The following is a 15,547-nucleotide window of genomic DNA, read 5'->3' on the forward strand; positions in this document are numbered from 1 at the left end:
TGACTCACTTTCCTCATCTGCAAGGTGAGAACATTAAGAACATTTACTTCGTGTGTTCATATGACGACTGTCCTACCAGGTGGCTCCGTGGTAAAGAATCTGCCTGCCAGGCAGGAATCGCAGTTTCAATCCCTGGGTTGGAAAGATCCCCTGGAGGAAGAAATGGCAACCCACTCTTGCCTGGGAAATCTCACGGATAGAGAGGAGCCTGGCAGGCTGTGGTCCATGGGGTCACAAAGAGTTGGACACAACTTAGCGACTGAACCACCACTCATGATGATTAAATGAGTTTATATTTGCAAAATGCTTAAAGTAATGTGGGGTACATGGTACAGACTATTCAAGCTTCTAATAAATGAGATTCAGTAAATTATCAGCCCATGGAGCTCACAAAGCGAGAACGTCTTGAAGCCTGAACAGATTCACACCTGTGAATACAGCCTCTGAGTACCGAGCTCCCCCTCCTCCCATTTGGGCAGGGAACTTCCCTACAGACCTGTGAGTGAGGCTGTGTTGGGGCTGCGGATCCCACGGAGGCTGGGAGCAGGGTCAGGCCGGGCCACCTGCTTTGGCAGCCGGCTCTGCCCCTCCCAACGGGCTCCAGGCACGGGCGTGCCAGCAGCAGGCAGACGCAGATCGAGATGGAGTCAGATTAATATCATCGCTGTATGACCAGCCCTACTCATTCCCCCACGCTTTCCCTAAATGGTGATTATTATACTTATTAGAGGCTCAGCTGCCAATGGTTATTGATTTTCCCTGCTGCAGCATTTTAATCAGGGATCTGCATCTATTATTGTAACACAAGCCTCTAAAGGCCCCAGGACAGAGGCCGAGCTGGGCATCGGGACCTTGTCAGGCACCCAGACGGGGTCCCCGGGGCTCCGGAGGCCTACAGAGCGCTTGATCCAGAAACACCCTGCCTCGGCCTGGGGTCTGGGAAGTGGGCTCGCGTCACAGATGCTGGACTCAAGTTCCAGCTCGGGGCCCTGATCAGGGTGCTTTCTGTCCCCTGCCTCCCTCCTTGGCCATCCCGAGGGTGGTGGCGGTGGACTCAGCAGTGTTTGGGGGTCTGCAGAGCTGGGCAGAGGCCATGGGCGGGGCAGGTGTGGCCGAGACAGCTCGGCCGTCCCCCAGAGTCAGGGGTGCGCGTCTGTTGTAGGCCACTGCACGTCAGGCGTGGTGCTGGGAATTTTGCCCATGATATTCCCTCTAACCTCGCATCGGCCTCTTCAATAGCACGTTACTCCCACATTATTTATAGAGGAAACTAAAGCTCAGAGAATTAGGGTGGCTTGGGAAAGGTCAATCAGCTAGAAGAGGTAGACCTGGGATTGGATTCAGGTCTTGGATCTGAGGGTGAGAAAGACTCCATTTCAGAGATGGGTGGTGGCAGAATCCTCTAGATCTCTGCTGATGTCAGTCCTGCACAGCCCAGCCCTGTTTTGTGCAGGCACTGAGGATGCTCAGTGAGCTTTAGGGGCATCATGTACTTGAGCCCAAGAGAGTGAAACCTATACCATGGGAGGCCACCAGCCTGGGCAACAGCCCTGAGCTGCGGGAAGAGCCCCTGTGGCCACGGCCCTGGGCTTCAGCTCTGACTTATCCTGTGCCTTCCAGGTCTCCGCCTCCACTGGAGTGCTCACAGGAAGGCCATGCTGGGGGGCCGAAGCCCGTGCCCATCATTGCCTTGGGAGCCCTGTGGTCCCAGGGCCCCTCACAGGCTGGCACCTGGTACCGTTCCATCAGCCAGGATGCCATCGTCTCTCCTGCTGAATTTGTGCACACTGTGGCCCTGCTCTGTGAAGCTCTTGCAGCAAGTGCAGGGGAGTAGAGTGGCCCATAAAAGTCAAGTGAAAATCCAATAAATCAAAAAATATTAAACATAGGTTTCCTACTTCCACAAACAAATGGATGTGTAATGTGAACATTTTTCAGTTCTGCTGAAAATATTAAGTGACTCAGGTGTTAGCAGTTACAGAGGATTGCAGGTCTTTGGTTGACGTTGGTGAATTCTAGGTTCTTCTGGGGGACAATCCATTGGCGTCCTTGTGGCAGAGAGTCCAAGAAGACAGTATCACAGACCCTCTGCGACTGCCTGTACTGGAAGCATCACGGGAATCTTGTAACGGGGCTCTGTCCCTGCACGGAGCTGTGCTCTAGTGACCTGACCCGCAGGCCCCCTACTTTCAGAGAGGGCAGGATGGACAGGCAGTGTGAGCTCCTCCAGGGGAGCCCCTCCCACTGATGCAGTGTGTGGGAGCGCCCCAGCTCTCCTCGCCGTCTCCTGGACTTCCCTCTCCCTGTTTCCGCTGAGTGGCCTCAGGGCCTCGTGTGGGGGCTGGCAGTGCTGTCATCTCCCAGGTCGCACTGGCAGAGCTGCAGGCAGGGCTCCTGTGCATCCAGCGAGACCACCCGTGTCCCTGGGACTGCGGCTCCCACTCCAGCGGGGCGGCCCCAGCTCCGGCTGGCATTCCCAGCCCCAGACCCCGAGGCTCGGTCTCTTGTCAAAGTGCCAGTGCCTCTTTGTTGGTGGTGTGTGCCTCTTTCTCTGCCACTCTCCCTACCCCCATATTTCAGAGACGCACACGGACACCCTGTGCCCAGCTTGCTACCCGAGGGATCTCCAGTGCTGACTGTCCCCAGCCCCCAGGCCCCAGTCTGTGTGCTGCTCAGTCACCTGCCCTTCAGGCCCAGCGATCACCAGCCCCCTGGCTCACCAGGATTCACCCTGCTCTTGCCTGGTGACCTTCACCACCCCCTGGCTCCTAGCTGCAGCCGTCCAATATGCTCCCAGTGAAAGGGTGTCCCTCCCTAGGAGGCTGCAGCTTAGGGGAGTGGAGGAGCAGGGCTGTAACCCCGTTGATTTGCTGCATGGCATGTAGCAAACACATCACCCTTATGAGCCTTAGATTTTTCTTACCTGTAAAATGGAGATACAGCTGATTGAAGGTACGGGTCAAATTAGGTAGTGGGTGTACATTGCCTCGGAGAAGGCAATGGCAACCCACTCCAGTACTCTTGCCTGGAAAATCCCATGGAGGGAGGAGCCTGGTAGGCTGCAGTCCATGGGATCGCTAAGAGTCGGACACGACTGGGCGACTTCACTTTCAATTTTCACTTTCATGCATTGGAGAAGGAAATGGCAACCCACTCCAGTGTTCTTGCCTGGAGATTCCCAGGGATGGTGGGGCCTGGTGGGCTGCTGTCTATGGGGTCGCACAGAGTTGGACACGACTGAAGCAACTTAGCAGCAGCAGCAGCAGCAGCATACATTGCCTACATTGACATCTGGCACAGAGAGGGAGTTCATCAGTCTTAGCTTCCAATTTCCCTTTCCTCCTTTTAGCTAATTTGTGTCCTTCCAACATCGGGTCGGGGCAGGACTGTGATAGGCCTGGTCGTCAGTCAGCACCTGGGAGGCTGGTGCGGCTGCAGCTGCCCTCACCTTGGCCTTATCTGTGTCACCCGAGGCTCCAGGCCTCAGTTCCTGCTTCCCACCCCCAAGATGCAGTGTCTTTGGATCCATACAGCCTCTGTGGCTCCTGAGGTACTCTGAGACTTGGAGAATGAGTCATGGCAGTTGATAGCATGGAAATGAGAGCAGCCAGCATTATGATCTCAGTATGATAATGAGCATCATGGAGCTTGGAAATGAGTCAGAGAGGCCGGCTGCCCCATCCTTGCCCTTACCAGCTGGGACTCTGACACAAGGGGTCCTCACCGGTGGGGACTCTGACACAGGGGCCCTCACCGGTTGCGACTCTGACACAGGGCCCTCACCAGTTGGGACTCTGACACAGGGCCCTCACCAGTAGGGACTCTGACACAGGGCCCTCACCGGTGGGGACTCTGACACAAGGGGTCCTCACCGGTGGGGACTCTAACACAAACGGTCTCTGTTAACCGCCCCCTACCCCGACCTGCTGCTCCTGGGCTGTTCCTGTGGCGCCAAGGGGAGGCTTGGAGGTCTCTTGGGAAGGGAGCCTTTCAGGAAAAGGGGAGTCTGGGATCCAGACTCCGGGAATTGTCCTGCAGTCTCTCAGAGGCCCCAAAGTAGCCCCATGTCTTGGTCACCGTGACTGCTTGTTGGGCCCTAAAGGGAGCTGAAAGAGGGAGGATTTAGAGCCTGTCATACTCCTTTTAAAACACAGTAACAATCACTTCTGTTTGTCAAGCTCTATGTGTCAAATAATGGTAAGCATTGTGTGTGTGTATGCTATTTAAGTTAACCCTCATAACAACCCCAGGAAGGAGTGGTATTCCCACTTCACAGATGAAAAATGTGAAGCTCAAGACAAACACCCTGTGGTCTCTAAGTTAACCAGACTGGGCCTTGTTCTGGGGCTGCGGTCAACACATCTTTTTTCCCTATTTCCTGCTGGTGGGGAGAGCAGGGGTGAAATATGCACTTGTGGGGCTGCAGCAGGAAAGAGGTGGCGTGTGCACCGAGGCGGGGTTGCGGGAGACCTGGAGAGAGCAGCGGCTGCGGCGAGCGGGGCTGACCGAGGACGGGGGGCTGCGCAGTCCTCCGCTGCCGGGCTGAGCTGGTCCCCCCAGAGCCTGATGTCCAGGCGCCTGGCGGGCGCAGGCTTAGAAATCAGCCTTCCGGGCACAGAGCTCAGAGCGGGCAGAGCAGCAGGGAGGGCAGGACGTGGGGTGGAAGGGCAAATAGAGGCTGGTCACTGCAGGCTCCTTCTGGAACTCTCTGGGAGACGGGCACTGCCTGATGCTCTCGGAGCCTGGCGAGGGCAGGCTGGGGAAGTCCATAGTGCTGTTTGGCCCACATCTAGGGCAGCGGCTTCTACCTGATGTCCCGGGTATGAGAGCCACAGGGGAAGGCACCCATTCCTGCCCCCAGGGCCCCAGGGGAGGCTCCGGGTTTGAACAGGGGCCTCCCTGGAGGGAGCCAAGCAGAGAGGCGGAGGAGCCCTGGAGAAGATGCACCTTGCAAGGGCGGAGCGGAAGCAAGGGAGTGGCGAAGGCCAGCTTCCCCTTTATGCTTCTTACCTTTAGAGGCACACGCTCAGCGCCAGCGGCCCTTTATTCTTTCTCTAACTGTGCTGTGCAGTGTGAAAGGCCTGTCCCTGCCATGCAGAGGTGGTACTAAACACCTGTCTCTGTGGGAATGAGGAGGGCATGGCAGTTCATACACCACCTCCTCCGTACGGGCCTCTAGTTGAGCTCCGCCCGTGGCACCCTCCCTGAGCTTCCTTTCACGTCTTTATAGCCTTGGCTATGGCCTCCAGGGTAAACGCACCAGGACAGGCTCACGTTTGATTTGCCAACATAACCCTACTCCTTGAAGTCAGGGAAGTACCAGGCATGGAACAGACATTAGAGATGCTCTGTAATTCTTGCTGCCCTGTGCTCACCTCTAGAAAAGAGAGACTGATAACGCAGCCGTCTTGTCTGTTGGGCAGGTGGGGCCACTAATGCCAGCGGCCCAGCCCCGGGCCCTGCCCCTGACCCAGGATCCTCTCACATTAGCTACCTGCAAGGGTGGTTCCCACCGCCTTCTGTTTGTGTGATTCCCACCCCCACCCCCTTATCCAGCAGCTGCTGGGGAGTGAGAGGGCAGGCGTAACCTGCCAGCATCCTTACTGATCTGGGTACACATGGGAGGGACGGAGTACAGCCCAGAGGCCTGGACAAGTGGAAGGCAAGGGCCGGAGGAGAATAGGCTGAGGCCCTGCTCATCACATCTATGGACTGTGGAGCCTGCCGGGCAGCTTAAAAGGCTGGTTCAGCTCCCAGAGAGATTGGCTGCAATCCTACTGCACCTTGGGCCCTGGGATGGAGTCCTGATCGGACTCAGTCCTGGGAGATGTGCGTTTCCCTCTGCTAGCTGCTGGCCCCGGCATCTCCTTGTGCCTAGAGGAGTGAGGCTGAACGGGAGTTGAATCTCTGCCAGGAGAGACTGGGCCAGGGCCCATTTCTGGGGCACTGGGGCACTGGGGCAGGGATGAGCCTTGACTGCTGGGCGAGCCACTCCACAGCCAAGAGCCTTTCAAACCCGTGACCTCGAAGGGAATAGATGAGCCTTTGTACCCTCGATTTTTCTCCTTCCCGTGTCAGCTGACCCCAGGCTCTCTGCATCATTTGCGTAATAGAACTTAGGACTTGATGGGAGAGGCAGGCGGGTGACTGGGTACGTCTGAGGGAAGGGCCTAGCTCCCCACCACTGCCATCCAGCCCGAGTGTCTCTCTCGTTTCTCAGTTGCTCAGCCATATTTCTCTCCCTGCCCCACTGGTCTCAGCGGCCCCGAGCAGCTTTTGCCTCCTCATCCATCATCCTGACTGCAGGGCACCAGAGTACATCTCCCAGGGAAACCTGCCTGCCCTAGGCCTCCGAGGAGAGAGCCTCCGCTGTCAGAGAGGAGAGTGGTTTCCAAAGGGGTCAGAGCCCTGGGCCCTGCAGGGCTGACGGGCCATGAATTCCGGACGTCCTGCCCCAGGGGCGGCAGAGCCCGCGGGGTGTCCCTGCCTGCCTTCCAGAGTCAGCCTCTTTTCCCAGCGTCCCTTCAGCACGTGTTCACTGACTTTACGTGCAGTCCCGACTGATACCACTTTGTTAGCTGCTTTTTTACTGGATGGAGTCTTTGTGCACACACAGGCTCCCCCACTAGACCAGGGGCTTTCTGAGCAACAGCGCTGTGTGTCCCCTTCAATAACAGCCTGTAGAAGGCCGGCCTGCTAACTGATGCTCAGCAGTCACTGTGATGGATGGTGGGGTTGCCTCCAGGAAGGCCTCAGAGGCGAGGGGAGAGGCAGCAGTGAACCCAGACTGCTCGCACAGGTGTGCCGGGGGCCAGCGTCCTCCCACTGCAGGACTGAGCAGTGCTCCCCTCGGAGTGGAGCCCGGCCTGCCTCCTCCCTGCTTCCCCCTCCCGCCCTCCTTCCGTCTGGGTCACCAGTTTCTCCCGCTGCTGTCTCAGGCTCCTCTTTGGCCTGCACCTGCCTGGCCTGGGGCTCCTGCTGGGGCGTTTTCCTGGCCCTGGCTGCCATTCTCACGGCTCTGTGCTTAGTGATCATCCCAACCCTCCCCTGGATTCTCACCCGAACTACTGCAGGCTTGGTCTTGAATGGCTGCTGGGACTTCTTCACTCAGAACTCACTTCTGGTGCTCGTGCCATTGGCCTCCTAACCAGGCTCCCTCCCTGACTCCTGCTTGTCCTCCTCAAAGCTGCCTTTCTGAAACCCCAGCCTGTCATTACTCAGAACTTCTGAAACCCCAGCCCCAGTACAGCCCAGCAAGGGTCCCTTCATCAGTCTCTGCAGCCCCGCTCTCACCCCCACCGCACCCCAGCCCAGGGTCTGCTTGGCCGCGGTCACGCTTTGCACTTCAGTGGTTTCCTCTTGTGCCCCGCACCCCACCCCGCTCTCCCACGTGTCTCCTACCCCAGCGCCTGGAGTCCCTGAAAGCAAGGACTGTAAACTGCTGAGGGAGTGAGGTGACCTGAATGAAGGAATGGGTAGGAGGGGATGGGTCCTGTGGGCCCAGGCTCAGCGGGGAGCATCAAGAGAACGGGGTGGGGTGCCCGAGGCAGGTCAGAGGAGCAGGCTTTGAGGAAAACGCAGAGCCGGACTCAGCCATGGGCGTAGGGCTGAGGGAGGGTGGGAAAGGAAAGACGGACGCTCTGAATACACATGACACCCTTTACCTAACTGTTCCTGTCAGCGCCTTCTCAAAGTGAGAAAAAGAAAGCTGTTTTCCTATGACAAAGCCTCATTTGATGATAAAGCCTCTCAGTTTCTCAGGAGGTGGCAGCGGCTCTGAGGGCTGCCGCGGAAGGTGGGAGGAGGGGGGAGAGGAGGGGGAGGAGGGGGAGAGGAACTGGAGAAGGTGGGAGGAGGAGGAAGGGAGGGGAGGGGGAGCGGAGGGGGAGGAGCCGGAGAAGGTGGGAGGAGAGGGGAGGGGAGGGGGGAGGAGGACCTGGAGAAGGTGGGAGGAGGGGAGCAGAGTGGAGGGGAAGAGGAGGGGAGGAGAGGGTGGAGGAGGGGGAGGGGGGAGGGGAGGGGAGGGGGGAGAGGCTGGAGAAGGTGGGAGGAGGGGGAAGGGGAGGGGAGGGGGAGGGGAGGATCTGGAGAGGGTGGGAGGAGGGGAGCGGAGTGGGGGGGAGGAGGAGGGGGGAGGAGAGGAGGGGCTGTGGTTCCCGTGCTGATTACTAAGATGGTGCAGAGCCTGGAGCCTCGCAGCTTCGCAGGAAGGCTTTCTGTGCTGAAGGAAGCAGGCCGTTGGCTAGAGCAGCTTTGCCCAGGCTCCTGGGGCTGAGCTAGAGGAAGCAGCTAGGAAGGAGAGGGCTAACCAGGGAGTGGAGATTCTGTGTGGCCCTGAAGCAGCAGGGTGAGTGGGAGAAGGGGCGTAAACTCTGGACCACAGGTCCCAGGCTACCCCAGGCCGTCTGCAAAAGTGGGCAGGGCTCTTCTGCTCCCCAGGGGGTATCTCACCCACTGAGGTCAGAGCTACCTTCCTTGGGGAGCTGTGTCCATGGTCTGCCTTGCTGGGGGCGGCATCCAACCCAGTTCTGGCATGGAAAGACAGATGCTGATGGAAGCTTCTGAGAGTCCCCGTCCCCGGGGGAGGTCAGCTCCTTGCAGAAGACTGGACCTGAGCAGTGTGTGTGGGTGTTAGGGAGTGGATGGGCCCCTAAAACTGTACCCCCTTGGTGCCAAGGGCAGCAGAGTGGCCTGCTTCAGGGGTGAGGCCGCCTTCTGGAGGTCAGTTCAGTTCAGTCGCTCAGTCGTGTCCCACTCTTTGTGACCCCATGGACTGCAGCACCAGGCCTCCTGGCCATCACCAACTCCCGGAACTTGCTCAGACTCATGTCTTTTGAGTCAGTGATGCCATCCAAGCATCTCATCCTCTGTCGTCCCCTTCTCCTCCCACCTTCAATCTTTCCCAGCATCAGGGTCTTTTCCAATGAGTCAGTTCTTCGCATCAGGTGGCCAAAGTATTGGAGCTTCAGCTTCAGCATCAGTCCTTCCAATGAATATTCAGAACTGATCTCCTTTAGGATGGACTGGTTGGATCTCCCTCCTGATCTTCTCAAGTCTCTGTTAAGAAAACGGATGAACCTGTGGCATCTTGGAGTCTCAGACTGTTTGCACCTTGGATATGAGGTAACTCAGTCGTCTCAGGTCCAGAGGAAGGGAGCAGAGGAGTGCCTGGCCTGAGGCCACACACTCATAGCATGTGAGTGTCCCACCGGGGGCCTTGTCACCTGCGTCCCAGTTTCAAAGTGTACTCAGTACCGGGCCTCTCCTGAGGCCCGCTTCAAGCTAGAGACTTAGCCCAAAGGAGCAGACATTAGACTCTAAAAGCTTTGAGACATGGTACAACTATTAACACAAGGCCTTCTTAAGAGAATGACCAAGGGAAATTAAGCTGCACGAAAACCCAACTTTCTTAAATCCTGTGTCCCCCTCTTCAAAGCGCCCTGGCTCCTGGGGGGCTGCTCATGGCCCTTCGTCCTGTAAGCTCCCCGAGTAAGATCTGTTCTCAACCCTCGCTCAGCTCCTGGTGTCTCTCTTCGTACTCCGCTTCTGTTCCCATTTCCCCCCGTGACACTCCTCAGGCCTGGGAGCCAAGCAGCAGACCCTTCCTCCCTGGAAGGATGCTCTGGCTCTGGTCACCATCATTCCTAGTGAATCAAGCTTCCTTCCCCTCCTTCCTTGGGTTTTTAGTTTTTTTAGCATCACTAACAGAGAGACAATAGGGAGCTCCTTAGAAAAGGACTCATCACATTTACAGTAAAATCCTACAAGATGTTCGTATTCAGGGTCTGCTGCCTCCCACCTGCCTCACAGCAGCTCTGACTGCTTGCCTAGGTCTCCTCTCTCCTTTTAAGTTTGCTTGTTTCTGCTTAGGGCCTTTGTTTCTTCTCCCCGCTCTGCTTGGAGAGCACTCCCCTCCAATTTGGAATGGCTGTTGCCTTCCTGTCATGAAAGTCCAAGCTCAACATCACCACCTTCAACAGGCTTTCCTTAATTCCCCTTTCTAACGTTGCGGGCACTGTCGCCAGTCTCTGTTACGTCATCTTCATTTTGTTGCACGTCTGAATTATATTGTTGATCTGTTGCTGTTCGTTTATTCCATTACCGCCTGCCTCCCCCACTGAGAATAGGGACCTTGTCCGTCTATTTATTATAATGTCCCTGATGCCTGGTACTTAATAAAGCGTTGTTCAAAGAATCGATGAAGGACACTGGAGATGGTTTAGGTTGAGGGAGGGCTTGGTTCTATGTGAATCTCTTGGTAAATGGGCCCGTGCAGATTCAGGGGCTCCTTCTCCATCCTGCTCAGAACACTGAGACTCAGGATCTGTGTGGGTAAAGAATTAAGGTATCCCTGTTAGGCAGTTAGAATAGGAAACAGGAGTCCAAAATGGCGGTGGCCAAAAGACAAGGAAGGGGAAAGCCCACAAAAATAGAACAAGGGAAGGTCAAAGGAAGGTCCGAGGACCGGAGTGAGGACTGCAGGCAGAACAAACAGCACTCCTGGCTAGCCCAACTTACAGAGGGCAGGCCCAGGGGGAGGAAAAACATATGAAAAGAGGAGCCACAGGGCCAGGGCTCTCTCCTCTCTTCGCGTCTTTGGGTTGGCATGCCCTCATGTCTCGAGGATGTATATTCCTGATATTTTCTAAATAAAATTGAGCTGTAACACGGAGCTGTAACACTGATCTGTTTAAGAGCTAAAACACGGTCTGTTCGAGACCTGAGAGCTTTAACACGGTCTATCCAAGAGCTAGGGCAGGCCGAGGGCTCTAGCGTCCGTCGCTTCAGATTTTTGTTGAGATGAGACAGAACGGAGGAAAATACACTCGCCTGACGTTCCCAACGTGATGGAGGAGCTGCGGCTGCCTGCGGTGTTCAGGTGGGTGTGTCTCCCTTTCGGGGTGTTGGTGTCTCTGCCTTGTTTATTGCTGCGTCTCTGCCAGTTGTCATGGAGGTTACTTGGAAAACAAAATTCTTCCACCCATCAGAGTTCAGCCTGGGTACAGGGTGGTGGGAACTTTCTTGGTGATGGCAACGAACAAACACATTCCCATTCCTCTTCCGATATTTCAGGCAGGAGCTGAGAGGGCAGTTCCTGGGCTCTAAGTTGAAAGAAACAGGCAGTACAGTTGGTACTGTACTTCTTGCCCCCTAAGTTGCAGTGTGCAAGAATGGCAGGGGCAGAGAGGCAGGCTTGGCCAGGGTGGGCCACCTCGCTAGGAGGTCATCTCCGTTAGGAAGACTTAATGGCAGGAGCTGTAACCTGGAATACACCGCCCTCAGAGTGCTGTCATTCTGTTTACCAATGCAAGGGAAGGAGCCTATTGTATTCAGGGTGAAAGAAGCGGAAAGAATTTGGTGAATAGAAGATCAGGAGCCAAGAAATTGAGCACAGAGACAATGGGTAGGAAGGGAAGTGGTGTGGGGAAGGGAGGTCTTAGAGGAGTCAGGTGTGTGGGTGCCACCACTGGGGCAGAGAGGGATTAGAAAAGAAGCTGTTTACGATCAGATTTCTGCAGAAGGCTGCCTACCCCCTGCCACGGAGCTGGCCGCATAGTGTTCACTGGGTGTGTTCCCTAAGCAAGGCTCCTATAGGAAGTGTGAGGTTACCAGGAATGTCAGACACCCAGCATCAATCCAAGAGGGCTAGAGGGCTTTGCAGCCAGGCCAAGTTTGAATTTCCATTCAAAGTCGCCTCTTACTTGCTGAGTGACCTTGGACAAGGAACTTAACATCTCAGAGTTCTACAAAATTGAGACAGTGCCCGCTTCATAGAGCTACTTTGGAGATCAAATGTAACCATGCAAGCAATGCCAAGGGCTGGCTGAGGCCAGGCAACAGTGTCCTGCAAATGGTGCCTGGCAAGGTCTAGGCAGCCTGGAGCTCTGGCTCTTACTTAGAACCAGGGGAAGCCACCTCGTGCACTAGGTAAAGCCCTGCCTGCACAGTGGGGCTTGGACTGAAGAGCGCTGAGGAATTGCGAAGCCTTCGGAAGACTGGATTTCTCCCTATCTTTCTCTGCTGCTGCTGCTTCTGCTAAGTCACTTCAGTCATATCTGACTCTTTGAGACCCCATAGATGGCAGTCTACCAGGCTCCCCCGTCCCTGGGATTCTCTAGGCAGGAACACTGGAGTGGGTTGCCATTTCCTTCTCCAATGCATGAAAGTGAAAGTGAAGTCACCCAGTGTGTCCGACTCTTAGCGATCCCATGGACTGAGCCCTGCCAGGCTCCTATGTCCATGGGATTTTCCAGGCAAAAGAGTACTGGAGCAGGGTGCCATTGCCATCTTTCTCTACCTCCCATAATCTCTGCAGAGATCATGCCCTGATCTGCTGACTTTAAAATGGACCCTATTTTTCAGACGGATTTGTTCAAAGCGTTACCAGAATCCATATGGGCAAGGTGACTTTAAGCCAACTATACAGAGATGATTTGGAAGACTTGAATCCTTAAAGCCAACACTGTTTCCCTCTTCTGAAGGGTGCTTTAGCTTGAACCATCTGTGTAACTGCTTACTACCTTCCTACTTTGCAGAGTGTTTCTGGCATGGGGGCTATGGGCATCCCTTTGTCCTGGCATTTTTATGCATGACCAGGGTCCTACCTCTCCTCTGCTCACGCCAATCCCCACTTCCCTCAGCACTTTCCTCGAGGCCACAAGCTCACCTGCCATTGCTTGTTTCCAGGGTTCAAACCTGCCAACCTGCGTGTCTCCCAGGACATGGCTCTGTGGGAGTTTCTTAGGTCCCCAAGAGAGGTGCTGCCCCTCTGGCAGGCCCTGCACTCCAGGAGCGCATCCTGGGATGCAGTTTCCTCTCTGGGGGAGGGAAGCACTTCCCTTGAGACTCCAAGCCAGTTATTCTTTGGTGGGTGGATACTGATCATGCGCAAGGTGCAACTCAAGAGGTGTTGCTTCTCGGGTCATGAGGGGTCAGGACGGATGTCCATGTCCCAGGTTCCTGGGAGAGTTTGGTCTTTGTTCCTAGACAAGAAAAATAATGAGGATGGGGAGAGATACCTCACCCACCAGGCTTGTTTATGCCTTGAGCCATGGAACTAGGCTGAGCAGCCCCAAGCAGGAGGCAGACAGGGTATGGTGCTGGCATGACTTGCCACACGTCACACAGCACATCAGGGCTTGGGGTGGTCAGACTCAGGGCTCTGGAGTCTCATTCCAGTGTTCTTCCCGGCGTTTCCTCCTGTGTGTAAATTATGTATTAGACACACACCAGAGATGAGGGTTCTGGGCAATGGGGCTGGGACCCGCGGTGCCAGAAGGCTAAGCACTGTTTGCTCCAGGGCCTGGGGCACAGCAGGGGCTGCAGGAAAGGGGCCAGATGCAGAGGGGAAGAGAGAGCAGGTGTAGCATGCTCTGTATGTGTGTGCTGCAGGGTGTGCACACGCGTGTCCCAGCCATAGATGTGGCCATGCCCAGGAGGGATGAACAGGCCGGTCTGAAGACGAGAAGCAGGTCTGAGCTGGGGAGGATGAGCAGTGAGACAGGCAGGACGTGGTCGCTCGGCTGCGTCATCACCCTTGGAAGAGCAGGAAGACTCAGAAGCTGTGGGGAAAGAAGCGGCCCCCCTCCACATGCAGACCCTCTTCAAGCTGCCAGCAGCCGCGGGAGGGAGTCTGTGAGATGGTGGCTCTGGGGGATGGGAAGCTGGTCCGGCTGAGAGAGATGACCTTGAAAGAGGGGAGAGGCCTAACCAGCTGGTGTCTAGTGTGTGGAGCGGGGAGGGGCAGGCCCGGGGGAGGAGAGAGGGAGAGAGCCAGACAGGGTGGGGGGGGGCAGCAGGCGGGCCCACCCCTGCGGTGCCTCCCTCCTTTGGGCTGGAAGCAGGGACACAGGAGCATGTGGGTGCTGGGCTGGGTGGGGGCCTTGACGGGGTGCAGTGTGTCCTTGAGTCCTCCTCATCACCTCCGGTGCACCATCCGTGTGCAGGCCGGCAGCTCTGCGGGTGGCAGGCGCTTGGCCAGTTTGGGAAATGCTCTCTGCTTTTCAAAGAGCTCTTGGGGAGTGGGGAGGGGGCTGCTGACCCATGGGTCCAGCAGGCAGGGCTGGGATTCCCATTTGTCCTGCGGAGTTCCCAAGTGAAGGTTGTCGCCCCCACTCCCCCTTGTGTTCCTACATGTTAAGTCAACTGGCTCTTGAGCAAATCACTTAGCCTTCCATTTTCTATCGGTAAAGCAGAGATAATAATACCGTCTGCACAGAGTTATAGGGACTATAAATTCAACCCCATATGTCAAAGAGATCAGCAAAGTGCCAATTTACAACATAAGCATAGGGATTATTATTCAGGGAGGAAATTTAAGGGAAGACAAGCAGCAAGGCAAGGTCAGGGTGAGGAAACCCTCTCTGGCTCCTTCCGTCCCCCACCCATCTCTTGCCAGCCCGAGCTGGCTGTGGAGTTGAGGACAGGCGGGCGGACAGGGCGGTCACTGCAAACACTCCCCTTTCACTCTGCCTCTTCCCAGACAGTCACAGAACTGGTCAGGGCTCCTGCCTGGAGCTAGAACCATCCTGAAGGCCACAGGGGTGTTGTGGGGGGGGAGTGCTCCCCTTTTCTCAAGGTTGGCAGGAGGGCCACCAGGAGCCACCCATGAGCAAGGGTCCTCGCCAGGTGTGCCAGGGTGGAGCACGGTGCTGCCTGCCACCGAGGACCTGCACGAGGGAGGCTCTGGGAAGAGGTGGATCTAAGACCAGCACAGCCCTGTCCAGCGGCGTCAGCGGTGAGGCGCTTCCCTGCCTGACTGGACCCCCGCAGCCCACTCCTCTCTGCTCTCGCTTTCCCGCAGGGGTGGCTCATTCCCGTCTTTCCATTCCTCAGGACAGGAGACCCTCAGTTCGGATAAAGAGGCACCCTCTCTTTCCCCTGACAGGCTCCAACCCTAGCTTCTCTAGGTCCCGGAGGAGAGCCCCCAGCTCCTTCAGTGAAGATGTGACAGCTGCTGGGATTTCTCCCCCCGGCCCGCTCCCTGGGTCACAGGAGGGTCCAGAGATGCATTGTTTAGAATTTCTGCAGGGGGGCGGCCAACAAGGGCATGCTTTCTGTTCCTTGGATTTCCCTAGCCAAAAATAGGGGATTAGTTAGGAGGCAGCTGCAGAGGCAGCAGGCCCTGGGGGAAATTCTACCCCGCACAGCAGGCTCAGCCTCAGGGAGGACACTGCCTGCTGGGCTGGCCTTGACAGCAGTGCCTGCACTGTGTGTGCTGTGAGAACAAGACTCAGTTCCCTGGGCTTAGAGGGCCCCAGGTTTGAATCCTGGCCCTGCCACTTATTAGCTGTGTGGATGTGGGTACCTCCCTTCCATAACCTTGTTTCGCTATCCACAGTATGGAGATCAACATCTCTATTAACTAGAGTGGTGCTTGGGGCTAAAGTGAGTTGATGTGCATAAAAACTCCTAATACACATCTGGCAGATTCCAGGAGTCCAGAAATCCTTAGTCCACTTCTGCTATGTGAGACCAGGGTCAGATGCCTTTCTTAGCACATATTAACCTCGGGGTGTGAGGGTATGATGCAGTTTCTGGTACCGGA

The sequence above is a fragment of the Bos grunniens genome, chromosome 16 (genome assembly GCF_055505025.1).
Source record: "Bos grunniens cultivar Pamir isolate PY7600 chromosome 16, Bosgru_T2T1.0, whole genome shotgun sequence".
In the NCBI taxonomy this organism is placed as follows: domain Eukaryota; kingdom Metazoa; phylum Chordata; class Mammalia; order Artiodactyla; family Bovidae; genus Bos; species Bos grunniens.